This window comes from Sus scrofa, chromosome 11 (assembly GCF_054392235.1).
Source record: "Sus scrofa isolate SSC_HxYL_T2T_F1_AM1 chromosome 11, Sscrofa_HxYL_maternal_Yorkshire_Landrace_v2.0, whole genome shotgun sequence".
Taxonomy (NCBI): domain Eukaryota; kingdom Metazoa; phylum Chordata; class Mammalia; order Artiodactyla; family Suidae; genus Sus; species Sus scrofa.
In genome coordinates, this window is record NC_139393.1 from 9,638,342 (window position 1) to 9,653,184 (window position 14,843).

Here is a 14,843-nt window from a genome sequence, read left to right on the forward strand (position 1 = left end):
ATTTGCTCCCAGGACCCTGTTTTGTTCCCAAGTAACAGCTAGATTTTTTTATCTTTTTGTATCTTGTCCATAACTTGCCCCAACTGAACACGCACGCAGTTATTTTCAGTTCTTTATTGCTTGAGGAGATATTTGTCCAGGTGCAAGCACGGCAGCAAAGGGTTCCAGGTCCCAGTCTGTCTCAGGTATGTTGCATTAACTTTAAAGAAAAAAATAAGTAAATAAGTTGTTCTGAGATTGACGCCAGTATGTCAATATGTTTAAAAAGAAATCTGACAACTCCCAAAACCAAAGCCCTCATTTTTTCCAGTTGGTTGGTCTATCTTAAACATAAATTCTGCTTATAATTGAGCAGGACCCTGGGGGGTCTTCCTGGGGCTAGCCCTTTCCCCATAACCTCTGTTTTAGCTCCTCTCTGAAGTACCCAGATGACATCGTCTGATGTGTATTTCCTGAGTTGTTTTACAGATGCTAAAACTATCACCAGATGGAAGAAATTAACTACTTGATGATCACGAGTATGGACCTACTGACATCTAAGGACTGATAAAAGTAACCCTTGTGACTCCGCCCAGTTACCTCACCATTAACCAATCAGAGAGTTGTGCACGAGCTGATCGCTTACCCTGAGACACCCCCACCCCCAACTTCATTTGGCTTTTTAAAGGCTTTACAATTTGGGGTTCTGGGAGTTCGGATTTTGGGGGGACACAAGCTGCCCGTCTCCTTGCATAGCTTGCAATAAGCTTTTCTCTCCTGCAAGCTCGAACGCTTCGGTTTACTTGGCCTCGCTGCCCAACTTGCGATAAGAAGCTTCCCTTGAAATTCCTCAGGCACTCTCAAGAGTGCAACCTTAAAGCCTGTTTTATTCACAACCTCTTCATTCTGCCCGCTCTGGTCTTCCTTTCTCTAGCACGAGAAAAAAGAAAGGGCAAAGAGACGAACTAGAATGATACAGCTACGCTCTAGAGAAGCGGAAAGAAGGTAAACCTGTGAAGAATGCCGTCGGTCCGGAAACAGCCTCCTCCCAGCTTCTCATTTCCTCATTACGAACAGCGTAAGTCCCAAGAAAAAGCAAGGAGGCTGTATGAATAGAGGAGCTTAGGGAGTCTCCCTGTGCCCTACCGGGTTAATGATCCAGCGTTGTCTCTGTGGCGGGGCAGGTTCGAGTCCTGCCAGTGGGTTAAGGATCCGGCGTTGCCCAGCTAAGGCGTAGGTCTCAGCTGTGGCTAGAATTTGATCCCCTGCCCGGGGCCTTAAATACGCGCAGGGGGTTCAGAGAGTAAACCCCTATTCAAACCTGAACCCTAAGGCCTCCTGACCTCCACACAGGGCAGCCCCAAGCAAAGTGCGTCACGCACTTTCTCTGCCCCAAAGGAGGCATGTTGGGATTCTGTCCGGGAATTTAAAAGAGCTCCGAGGCGGAAAGGTTCACTCCCGGCTTCGACCTTTACAGCCAAGCTAAAAGGTTCAGTCAAGCGCCGGCTTAAATCCAAGTCGCCAATGGAAGAATACGAAGAACATCATCACCACAACCCCACCTCGCTTAAAATGGGATGTTTACTCACCTTACACACAGCTCTGCATTGACCTTTACTTCCCAATGAAGTCTTCTTCTAGAAACACACGAACATCTCAGGTGAAAGAAGCGCGGGGAGACGGCCCAAACCTGAAACCCGGAGCGACTAAAAACCCGGCCCTCAGGAGATGAGCAACAAGCCGCACCTCCGTAAGCAAGATGTCGGCCACCTCACGGTTACCCCGGAAGGGATTACGGAGTCGCGCCAGGCATTGTGGGAATCGAAGTCCGGCCTTCGTGTCCAGCCTGGCAACCTCATAGTCTCCCAGAATCCATTGCTTCAAATTCGCGCCAATGGCAACAAACGTAGACCGGAACTAGTTCTTAGGTTGCAGCCGGTTACTTGTTTAGAAGCATCAACTTCGGCTAAAAAAGGCGATGACCTGGTCCGGGGTTCATCCCTGAAGGAATAAAGACTGGGTGCCTGGCAGCCCAAACAAAGACATTAGATGCTCTCAGCGCGCGGGCTTTAAGGCTTTTGGGAAACAAAGCTTTTTCAAAGAGAACTTAATATATGGTCTCGTCAACTAGGGTTGCTGACCTTTCTACGAAAAACCAGTAATTGTAGGCTGTTTCTCTCAGGAAGAAAAGAATCAATACAGCGGAGCGTTGATAGCAGATAAAAGTACTTATGAGAAAAATCACCTCTCGTGTCATAACTATATTTTGTTTTGTTTAGGGAAATGACCATTTACTGAGTTTTCCCATTTAAAAAAAGTCAGTTTGTTAAAAGCACTTGAAACAGGACTTCGTTTGTGATGCTGCTTGTACAACTATAAATATAATAAAAGTCGTTGAATTTTTAAAAAGAAGAACAGCGCTTGATAAAAGTATGTGCTGTGTAAGCGTTTGTTAAATTATAAGTAACTACAGGAGTTCCCTGCTGTGGCTCAGAGCAAAGGAATCTGGCTAGCATCCATGAGAACACAGGTTAGATCCCTGGCCTCGCTCAGAGGGTTAAGGATTCGGCATTGCAGTGATCTATGGTGTAGGTATCACACTCGCCCAGGATCTTGCCTTGCTGTGGCTGTGGCTAGGCTGGCAGCTGCAGCTCTGATTAGACCCCCAGCCTGAGAATTTCCATATGCCTCAGGTGTGGCCCTTGGGAAAAAAAAAAAAGATGTTTTGAGATCAAGCAAGTATCCTGTTCCTAATCAAACTCTAATTAAGGTTCTGCCTCCATTGATGATTCTTACTACAACTGATCTTTACAATGATAGTTACAAAATAATTATTTCCCCCCAACTCCTTCAAGCCCTCCACATTTATTATTCCTGATGGTAATGAAGAGTATGATTATTAATAAGAAAAGCCCGGGAGTTACCGTAGTAGCTCAGTGGAAACAAATCTGACTAACATCCATGAAGCTGTGGGTTTGATCCCTGGCCTCACTGGGTGGGTTAAGGATCTGGCCTTGCTGCTCTCAGACACCGCTCAGATCCCACGTTGCTATGGCTGTGGGTAGGCTGTCAGCTGTAGCTCTGATGAGACCCCCAGCTTGAGAACCTCCATATGCCTCCATATGCTAAAAAGCAAAAAAAAAAGCCCTTCTTAGTTATTTAATATCAGTGTGAATTTATGTATTCCCCCTTATTCAAGAAGTTATAATCCATTGTTGTTCTTATTTATTAATAGTTTATTATATCATAGTCTATTTTAGGACAATTTCAGGTTCAAAGAAAAACTGAATACATAGTACAGAGTTCCCACGTACCCCCCATCCCACACATAGTGTCACCTATTACTCACCTCTTACAGTATTATAGTACATTGTTAAAATTAATGAACGAATATTGATATATTAGTATTAACTATAGTCCATAGTTTTTTGCAGACTTCCTTAGTTTTTACCTAATATCCTTTCTGTTCCAGGATCCCATACAGGAGACAGTACCACGTGGAGCTGTCATTTCTCCTTAGGCCTCTCTTGGCTGTAACAGTTTCTCAGACTCTGCTCAGTTTGATGACTTTGGCAATTTTGAAGAGAACTGGTCAGGTATTTTGTAGGAGGCTCTTCTATTGCAATTTATATATTGCTTTTCTCATGATCAGACTGTTGTTATGGGTTTTTGAGAGAAAGAACACAAGGTAAAATATCTTTTTTATCACATTATAGTAAGTGTACCTACTGCCAACATAATTTATGATTGTTTTATGTTGAACCCGATCATCTGGCTAAAGTAGTGTTTGTCAGGTTTCTCTACTATAAAGTTACTCCCCCCCCCCACCACTTGCATACTGTCCTCCTTGGAAGGAAGTCACCTTAAACAGCACACCTTTCTGGAGTGAGCCCCTTCATTAGAGTATTTACATAATTTATTCAGAATTCTTCTGCATGAGAGATTCATCTCCTCTCCCATTCTTATTTATTTTGTTACTCAAAATATCTGAGGAGTTCCTGTCGTGGTGCAGTGGCTAACGAATCCGACTAGGAACCATGAGGTTGCGGGTTCGGTCCCTGCCCTTGCTCAGTGGGTTAAGGATCTGGCGTTGCCGTGAGCTGTGGTGTAGGTTGCAGACGCGGCTCGGATCCCGCGTTGCTGTGGCTCTGGCGTAGGCTGGCGGCTACAGCTCCGATTTGACCCCTAGCCTGGGAACCTCCATATGCCGAGAGAGCAGCCCGAGAAATGGCAAAAAGACCAAAAAAAAAAAAAAAAAATCTGTGACTTGGTCAACTTTGGGTTGGCTCCTTTTAACCTGCACCTTGAGCTGTTCCTTACCTTGTGGCACAAGATTTTCCAGGCTCATCTTGTACATTGATTACTCCTGCCCTGGAATCAACAATTTCTCCAAAAATCTTGGGTTTTTTTTTTTTGTACCTACAGTATATAGGGGTCAGCGCCACAGCCCCAGCAGTGCAGGACCCGAGCCGCGTCTGCTCATGGCAAAGCTGGATCCCCCAACCCAACCCACTGAGTGAGGTCAGAGATTGAACCCACATCCTCATGGGTACTGGGTGGATTCGTTTCATCTCTGCCACAATGGGAACTCCAAAAGTCTTGGTTTCTTTTTTTTTTTTTTTTTCCTTGAATAATGGTATTTAGAAGCTAAGACTTTGGCACTAAGAGTGCTTATTGATATTGGGATATTATTGATTCTAGATTATCTTAGTAGACAGAAATGGTGGAGAGGGAATAGACTTTTTTTTTCATTTAAAAAATCATGAATATTGATACTTACAATACCTGTTGAATTGTATAGTGTTCTCTTTTGCCCTCCCCTTCATATTTGTGTCTGCTTTCTATAACAGTGAGAACTTCCTTAAAGCACATTTACTTTTTTGCCTACTCCTGCATTGCACATAAAATCGTTTCGGAATTACCCCATTCGCATAATTACATAAGCAAATTTACTAAAAAGAGTTAAAGCCTTGCTTGTAGTTTTTCTTCCCTTGACTAAGGGTTGAAAGTTGAAGTACTACGTGCAAAAATGACTTGGATTATGTCTCTTGCCCTACACTATCTTGCTTCAGTGGGTTTATGTTAGTCATTGAGTTCATTTTTGTTTCCAGTTCTAGTTTATTTTTCCCTCTGTTGTTGATGATTTCATTTTACTCTTGGAATATGTAGAGTAATATGCTTCCCAAAGTCTAAACCATATAAAAAGGTATATTCAGAAAAATATCACTCTCCTCCCTATCTCTTGATACCTTTTTCCTACCATCTCTCTCTCTTTTTTTTTTTTTTTTTTTGGTCACACCCACAGCATGTGGAAATTCCTGGACTAAGAATCGAATCTGTGCCACATCAGTGGCCCCAGCCATTGCAGTGCCAGTGCCAGATCCTTAGCCTGCTGCACTGCAAGAGAACTCCCACCATCTTTTATATGTATATAATTTTACTGTTTTCTGATGTATCTTTCCTGTGTTTCTTTTTGCGAAAAAAAGAAGCAGATATATGTATGTTATCTTCAGTTTTCTTTCTCCATAGCGAACATACCATATATGCTGTTTTGCCCTTTTTTTCTGTTGACAATATCTTCTGAAGATCACTTTTCATCAACTTATCTTCATTATTCTGTTTTTACAGCTGCATAGTACTCCATGGTGTAGTCAAGTGCCATATTTTATTCACTTAAAATTTGATGTTTGGATGTTTAGGTGGCACCCAGTATTTTGCAACTATAAATAATGCTACAGTAAGTATTCTTGTGTTTTTATATTTTAGGAGGTATGTCTTTAGAGTAAATTCTCAAAAGTGAGATTGCTAGGGTAAATCCATATGTACTAAAATCCAACGAAAAAGGATTCCCTTTTCTCCACATCCTTGCCAAGACATAGAATTTTTATATTTTTATATCCATTCTAACAAGAATGAGATATCTTATTGTAGTCGTGATTTGCAGTTCCTTAATGATTAGGGATGCTGAGCATCTTTTCATGTACCTGTTGCCCATCTGTATGTCTTTTTTGGGAAAATGTCTATTCAGATCTGCCCGTTTTACTTTTTTTTTTTTCTTTTTAGGGCCACAATTGTGGCACATGGAGTTTCCCAGACTAGGGGGTCAAATTGGAACTGCAGCTGCCGGCCTAGCCACAGCCACAGCCACGTGGGATCTGAGCCATGTCTGTGACCTACACCACAGCTCATGGCAACACCGGATCCTTAACCCACTGAGTGAGACTAGGGATTGAACCTGCATCCTCATGGATCCTAGCCAGGTTTGTTACTGCTGAGTCACAACCGGAGCTCCCTCTGCCCATTTTAAAACCAGATTTTGGAGTTTTTGCTGTTGTGTTTTCTGAGTTCTTTATATATTTTGAATCTTAATCCCTTATATATTATTTGCAAATATTTTCTCCCATTCAGTAGGTAGCTTTTCATTTTGTTAATGGCTTCCTTTGCTATGCAGACACTTTTTTGGTTTATTGTAGTCCTATTTGTTTATTTTAGCTTTTGTTTGCTTTGGTTTTGGTGTTGGGAATTATTTCAGAAATTAGGACATATTCTTCCATAATTCCTGTAAATTGGTGCTTGCATCTAGAGACTTGATCAGTTTCAGGTTAGATTATTACAATATTACTGCATAGGTGCTGCTTTATTCTTCCCTCAGGGAGCATCTAATGTTCAGTTGTCTTTCTGTGTAATGTTAGCAGGATTTATGTTCAATGTCTGGGTCATCTATTATTTTCATTAGAGTTTTAAAATGATATTCTAATTCTGTCATTCCTTCTTCACTTATTAGCTGAACTACATCTGATTGTAGAAAACTATTTGATTATTCACTGCTATAGTTTGCATAGGCAGGTGGGGTAAATGATGGAGTCTCTTTTTATTTGCCAGATATTCCAGATAATGAATTGGTTCATTAGCAACCTCCAATTAGTAACTAAGTATTTTTATTTTAATAATATGAATGCACGGGTTTAAACATATTTTATACTACAATTCATTATTGAATTATTCAACAGTGTGGTATAGCTACACAAGGAAATAGTAGTATGTAGTCACTAAAAATAATGTGTGTATTTATTCACATGGAAGTTTTTCATGATATTTTACTTAAAAATCACTTTTAAGGAGTTCCCATTGTGGCTCATCAGTAACAAACCCAACTGGTACCCATGAGGATGTGGATTTGATACCTGGTGTTACTCATTGGGCTAAGGATCTGTCATTGCCGTGAGCTGTAAATGTCCATGTGCCACGGGAATGGCCCTAAAAAGCCCCCCGCCCCCCCAAAAAATAAGTCGAAAATGTATTAAAAGACAAAAAGACAAAAAATAAAAATTAAAAATTGGAAAAAGAAAATGTATTTAATTCCTATGACCTATTGAACATCACAGCTTATCTTAGCCTACCTTAAATGTGCTCAGGACACTTACAATAGCCTACAGTTGGGCAAGGTAATCTAACACAAGGCCTTTTTTATAAGAAAGTGTTGAATATCTTATGTAACTTACTGAATGCTGTACTGACAGTGAAATCCCAGTGGTGGTATGGGTCCAGAGTTGTTCTAAGTATATTGCTTGTTTACCTCATGACTGCGTGGCTGTGGCTTGCTTTCACTGCCCAGCATCTCAAGACAGTATCATACTCCATATCACTAGCCTTAGAAAAGATTTAAACTCAGCTGAGGAGTTCCTGTCATGGCGCAGTGGTTAACGAATCCGAACAGGAACCATGAGGTTGTGGGTTCAATCCCTGCCCTTGCTCAGTGGGTTGAGGATCTGGCGTTGCAGTGAGCTGTGGTGTGGGTCGCAGACATGGCTCGGCTCCCGCGTTTCTGTGGCTCTGGCATAGGCCGGCGGCTACAGCTCCAATTCGACCCCTAGCCTGGGAACCTCCATATGCTGCGGGTGGCAGCCCTAAAAAAGGCAAAAAGAAAAAAAAAAAGATTTAAACTCAGAACTATAAGTCAAACCATTATAAGGTGGGGACTATCTTCATATTCTTCCAAATGTTTGAGAGCTGATAGTTCAGCTACTATGCATTGGTGTGGCTGTATCAGTTGTTAAAATAAGGAAACACTTCTTTGAGGTTGTTAACATGGTCACTTTCCTGACCTCTTGAGGACTCTCCTTCCTCCTTGGGCACTTCAGCCCCTCTCTGTCACCCTGTAGATCTTGTCCACCAACCATCAACCAATGTGTGAATGCCTGGCAGGGATCATACAGCATCCTGCTTGTGTTACAACCTGTATCTATCCTTATGGGTCCTTGCTTGTCCTATGCAATTGCGAATATTATAAATATTATCCCCGGAGATTTCTCTGTAAGCAAATACATCTGATACTTTCAAGGAGGAGAGAAGGGAGATTATAAAACATTATACAGGGAGTTCCCATTGTGGCTCAGTGGGTTATGAACCCGACTAGTATCCATGAAGACACGGGTTTAATCCCTGGCCTTGCTCAGTGGGTTAAGGATCCCTCCGGTGAGCTACAGTGCAGGTCACAGACACGGCTCAGGTCCCAAGTTTTTGTGACAGTGGTGTAGGCAGGCAGCTGCAGCTCTGATTTGACTCCTAGCCTAGGAATTTCCATATGCTGCAGTTGCAGCCCTAAAAAACAAAAACCAAAACGTTTCTCTAAGTTCCTGCTGTGGTACAGTGGGTTAGGGATCTGGCATTGCTACAGCTGTGGCATAGGTCACATCTATGTCACAGATTTGATCCCTGACCTGGGAACTTCCATATGCCCCAAGTGGGGCCAAAAAAAAACAAAAACAAAAAATTTTCTCTGGTGGCATGATTATGACTTTTTCCCTTTTTAACCCTTTTTTTTTTTTTTTTTTTTTTTTTTGTTGGTCTTTTGTTTTTTCAGGGCCGCACTCGCAGCATGTGGAAGTTCCCAGGACAGGGGTCCAATCGGAGCTGCAGCTGCTGGCCTACACCACAGCCACAGCAATGCCAGATCCGAGTCACGTCTGCGACCTACACCACAGCTCACGGCAACGCTGGATCCTTAACCCACTGAGCGAGGCCAGGGGTGGAACCCGCAACCTCATGGTTCCTAGTCAGATTCATTTCTGCTGCGCCACGATGGGAACTCTGTCCCTTTTTAATCTCAGCTGTAGTTCTAGATTTCTTTACAATAAACACATTACTTACATGTCTAATAAAAAAGAGAATATACCTAATTGGTTTTATTTCAGTAAATTTATTTATTTATTTATTTTTTAAGTAACAGCAACATTTTCAACAGCTCCATCTGCTGGCTACTGAATAAAGTTAATTTTCAAATATTACTGTATTTGGTTTTGCTATAGCCAGGAGAAGAAATGGAATTCTTTTTTTTTTTTTTCTTTTTGTCTTTTTAGGGCCACACTCGCGTTATATAGAGGGTCTCAGGCTAGGGGTTGAATCAGAGCTGTAGCCACTGGCCTACACCACAGCCACAGCAATTTGAGATCCAAGCTGCATCTGCAACATACACCACAGCTCATGGCAACACCAGATCCTTAACCCACTGAGCAAAGCCAGGGGTTGAACCTGCATCCTCATAGATACTAGTCACATTTGTTTCTGCTGAGCAACGATAGGAACTCCCAAGAAATAGAATTCTTACATTAAAACAAAGGATGCTTCTTATATATCTATGAAGAGAAGTATCAGAAGTCAAGTTAATTTACCTGGAATGAAAAGTGATACAAATTTGGTTGGATATAGATACAGGGGTGAGATATGTAGGGTACTACACACTGTTTGCATAGACTAGAAACACGACGCTGAAGAATTGTTTTGGTGTTTTTGGCTATCTTAACAAGCATACTGATTTTGTTGATTGTGTAAAATGAAAACATTGACTAGTGGTTGAATATGGGCATATATGAAATACATTGTAGGAATGCATATAGTTTGGCACACATATTCAGAGCTGCAGTCTAAACTCTCCTATGTCATTCTCATTATTTTCAAGGAAAATTGCTCTTGGTTCCATATCTCTTTATTATTTCCTGAAGTTGAACTGATAATAAATGCTTTCCTGAATACAAACTTAGATGGTAGAAAAGAGTATTATATTTTGTATAAAAATTGCTCAATTATTTAGCTTTGGAACTCTTAAAAGTAAAATCTATCGTTGTGCTAAGTGAAATAAGTCGTTCATGAAAAGACAAGTACTGTACATTTCCACTTACATGAAATATCTAATGTAGTCAAATTAGTAGAAATAGAGAGTTGGATGGGAGATACTAGGGGTTGGGGAGAAGAGGAGAAGGGGAGTTATTGCTTAATGGGTATAGAGTCCCAGTTTTGCAAGATGAAAAGGCTCTATGTAGTATATATTTAATATCTATATATATATAAATTTGAGAGAACATGTTGATGCAACCATGCACTATACTTAATGTTCCATTTTTCTGGTCTCCTCATAAGTCAATCAGTATTTTTACAGATTTATTATATTTGTGACTTAAAGTACATATTTTCTAAATTACAAAAAAAAAAAAAAAAAAAAAAAAAGGAGTTCCCGTCGTGGCTCAGTGGTTAACAAATCCGACTAGGTACCATGAGGTTGTGGGTTCGATCCCTGGCCTTGCTCAGTGGGTTAAGGATCCGGCGTTGCCGTGAGCTGTGGTGTAGGTTGCAGAGGTGGCTCAGATCCCGTGTTGCTGTGGCTGTGGTGTAGGCTGGTGGCTATGGCTCCAGTTAGATCCCGAGCCTGGGAGCCTCTATATGCCGTGGGAGTGGCCCTAGAAAAGGCAACAAGACAAAAAAAAAAGTAGTTAAAAATAAAATTTCCCCTGACCATGCTCCCTGGACAAAGCACATAGCTATTTGAGTCTCACTTTCTTTATGTGAAATGAACTGAAAGGGATGATCATTTCTATGCTCTATGAACCCTGAAATTTTCAAAGTCTTCTCCTGGCATCTTTCTGACACTCTTTCCTAACCAACTCTAAAGCAATAATATATGTAAACAAACTGACAGTAAAATTTTAAAAAGCCAACCATCAACTAATTACAGGATTATTAGTACTTTGCTTTTTAGGGCCAAACCTGTGGCATATGGAAGTTCCCAGGCCAGGGGTCGAATCAGAGCTATAGCTGCTGACCTACACTGGAGCTCAAGGCCATGCCAGATCCTTAATCCACTGAGCTAGGCCAGGGATTGAACCTGCATCCTCCTTGTGGATACTAGTCAGGTTGGTTTCTGCTGAGCCACAACAGGAACTGCTTTTAGTACATTTTATAAAAGAAATTACATCTAGTTTCATTCCATAAAGAGAAAATTTCCCCTCTACAGTGGGTAGATAGATGTGTATAAACTTACAAAGAACAGACTTCTTAAATATGGATATATTTATATATGTAGCATGCATACCCTATTTGGGAAGAATATTGAAATCCTGGAAAAGAATAAGGAATGTTTCCCTTTGAATCCCCCTCCTGTTTTTGGCCACACCCATGGCATATGGAAGTTTCCTGGGCCACGGATCTAATTGGAGCTACAGCTGCAACCAATGTCACAGTTGTGGCAATGCTGGATCCTTAACCCATTGCAACTGGCAGGGGGATTGAACCCATCCTGCCACAGAGACAACACCAGACCTTAACCTGCTACACCACAGTGGGAACTCTTGCCTCTTTTAAAAATAGTGAGGCAAACATCTTCCACAATTATTAATAGCATAGGCACTAAGACTATGGAGAGGAAAAGAAAATGAAGATGAAGAATAAATCTCTCTGCAAAGAAAGTCATGGGCCAAACCAGCGTGGGTGTGGGGAGGGAGGAAAAAGTATAGAGTAATGAGAAGTAAATAAAAGTGGCTACGTTAAGTAAAGGAGTCTGGTTAAATAAGTAGGGATAAGCCTCCTCCTAGCCTAGGGCCTACCTATCAGCATAGCAGGAACTGACCTGGATGCCAGACAATTCATTAAAATCAAAACATAAATAAGAGTTTTGGAGAGAGCCCTCATTTTTATTGTTTAGTTACAGGGCCAGATTATTCTACTACTCATTATTTCTAACAATATATAAAGACATTTTATTCTTGATGAAAATGTGTTTAAAGGAGCTCATGGATTACTCTAAGTATGCTTCTGGTATTAAGTTTAACTGCTTACTGAGAATTACAGCTAGTTCTAGTGGCTAATCATAATACTCGTTAATTCTCATTTGCTTTCTTACATATCTGAGCCTATGATACAGTTGATATAAATATGACATTTAAAGTCATTGGTGAATATCAAAATAAAAGCATGAGCAGGAGTTCCCATCGTGGTGCAGCGGAAACAAATCCGACTAGGAACCATGAGGTTGCAGGTTCGATCCCTTGCTCAGCGTTAAGGATCTGGCATTGCCATGAGCTGTGGTGTAGGTCAAAGATCGGATCTGGTGTTGCTGTGGCTGTTTCCTAGGCCAGCAGCAACAGCTCCGATTAGACCCCTAGCCTGGGAACCTCCATATGCCGCCGCCAGTGGTTGCAAAGCAAATAATAATAATAATAATAAAATAAATAAATAAAAGCGTGAGCATAAAGTAATACATATGTATAATACTATATGAATATATCTATACCTATATATTTAAATACTTGCACTTTGGTATTGGCATAATTTTTAACAAACTTCAACAGTGGCGAAGAATACACTATGAAACAGTGTTAGCTATTTATTACAAGTTGTTAAAAAATTACATTTTTGTTCCAGACTCTATGGGCTATGCAGTTCACAATAGAAGGTCACCAGCCACATATACTTATTGAGCACTTGAAACATGGATAGCGGGAATTGAGATGTGATTTACCTGTAAAATTCACAGGATGAACAAAAAGATGTAAATTATCTCATTAATATTTTACATTGATTACATGTGCAACTGACTATTTTGAATATACCATGTTACATAAAACATTATTAAAATTAAGTTTTCTGGTTCCTTTTCACTTTTCGAAACTGGAAGGTTTTACATTGCATACACAATTCATATCATATTTCTGTTGAACAGCATGGATTTACAGTATAAATAAATGCAATTTCCTCCCATTAATGAAGCACAGGCCCATGGATTGCACACACTGCTGAGTGCTGAATATGAGTAAAAGCAGACAGTCTTGGCTTTAGATATTCTGCCCAGCTCATTCAAGAATTCTCAAACAGGGAGTTCCCATCGTGGCTCAGCGGAAACGAATCTGACTAATCCATGAGGATGCAGATTTGATCCGTGGCCTCACTCAGTGGGTTAAGGATCTGGAATTGCTGTGAGCTGAAGTAGGTGGCAGCCATGGCTTGGATTCTGTGTTGCTGTGGCTGTGGCTACAGCTCCAATTCAACCCCTAGCCTGGGAACTTCCATATGCCTCTGGAGCAGCCCTAAAAAGACAAAAAGACAAAAAAAAAAAAAAAAAAAAAAAAAGAAAGAAAGAAAGAAAAAGCTCAAACAGCGGCTTAAAACCTCAATCATAAAGGTGACCTATGCTATTTAACTCCAAGAAAACCACAAAGACTCTAAAAAGTCTGTATATTTACCCGAATGATCTTTGATAACACACATACACACCTATGCCCAAAGATCCCTAAGAGTTTTTCAGAAAAAAAAAAACAACTTCACTGCATAGGAGATTGGGAGTACTCTTGGTTATTAGACAGGTAAGAAGATGCTCCGAAACACTTTAAGGAACTAAGGTGCTTAACGAGATTAGACCTCTGAAACAATATTCAAACAGAAAGTCAGCCGGAAACTGCCCTGGCTTATGTTCGCTGGCCCTGGCATTGAGCTGTATTGTAGGCAAAGGTCATCTCGGAACTCTTACCCTAATTTCCCTTTGTGGCATCTTTTCCTTTCTAGCTCTTTTCCCTGTTTCGAAATCCCAGTGCCTTTCTAGTCCCTGTCTCTTTTATCTGCCTCTTTCTACAGGAAGGAAAATAATCTTTTGTTGGTGTAAAGAAGGTGGAAGTGTGGGCTGACAGGTGCATGCGGTTTGCAGAAACCCTCCAGGTGACTTTGGGATCCCTCTGCTCCACTGCAGTTGAGACCCACTGCCCTGAGGCTACAGATGAATGTGGCACCTTACAGGAATATTTGCATTTTAAAGAGTATCACAGGATATATGACTAAAAAAAAAAAAGATACATAGCAGGATATATAGCCCTAAAAAAAAAAAAGTTTTATTGCATTTTGGAGTGAAATGATACATGTGAAAGTAAAATTATACATTTCTTCTGATCAGATGTAGCCTTCCAGAAATTCTTTCTGTTCCCCCTCACACTTTTTTTAATACACTTATACAGTTTCTTTTTCTTTTCTTTTCTTTTTTTTCTTTTTTTTTTTTTTTTTGTCTTTTTGCTATTTCTATGTCCTCTGCTGAAGAACCTGTGAATATTTGGGTTACATGGCAAAGGGGAATTAAGGTTATAGATCAAATTAAGGTTGCTAATCATCTGACTTTAAATTAGACAAATTATCCTGGATTATTTAGATGGGCCCAATATAATCAGAAGGGTCTTTAAACTCGAATGAAGGAGGCAGAAGTGAGTCTGACAAAGACATGTGACAATGGAAACAGGGTCAGAAAGATGCTGTTGTGTGGACTGTGATGATGGAGAAGAGGGGACAAGGGCTCAGGAATGTGGTTAGCCTCTCAAAGCTGCAAAAGGCAAGAAAATGGGTTCTCTCTTAGAGAATTCTAGACCCTCCAGAAAGGAATGTAGCTGTGCCAACATCTTGAGTTTAACCCAGTGAAACCTGTGCCAGTTCTCTGAATCACAGAACTGTAAGGCAATAAATCTGTTGTTGGTTGTTTTTATAATTTGTTTACAATAGCCATAAAAAAACTAGCACAGGGATTTGTGGGGGTTTTTGTCTGTATGTGTGTGCTTTTA

At 40.7% G+C, this 14,843-nt stretch overlaps 1 protein-coding gene across 13 annotated transcripts in view; it reads right to left on the minus strand.

The window, feature by feature from the left end:
- Window positions 1–1,740, minus strand: part of N4BP2L2 (NEDD4 binding protein 2 like 2) — a 106,690-nt gene extending 104,950 nt beyond the window's left edge. For all 13 annotated transcript variants that reach the window (XM_084981431.1, XM_084981428.1, XM_084981427.1 and 10 more), the window contains exon 1: window positions 1,569–1,740. The gene's annotated coding sequence lies outside the window, so the exon portion shown is untranslated. The remainder of the gene's footprint in view (window positions 1–1,568) is intronic.
- Between the last annotated feature and the right edge of the window lie 13,103 nt (window positions 1,741–14,843).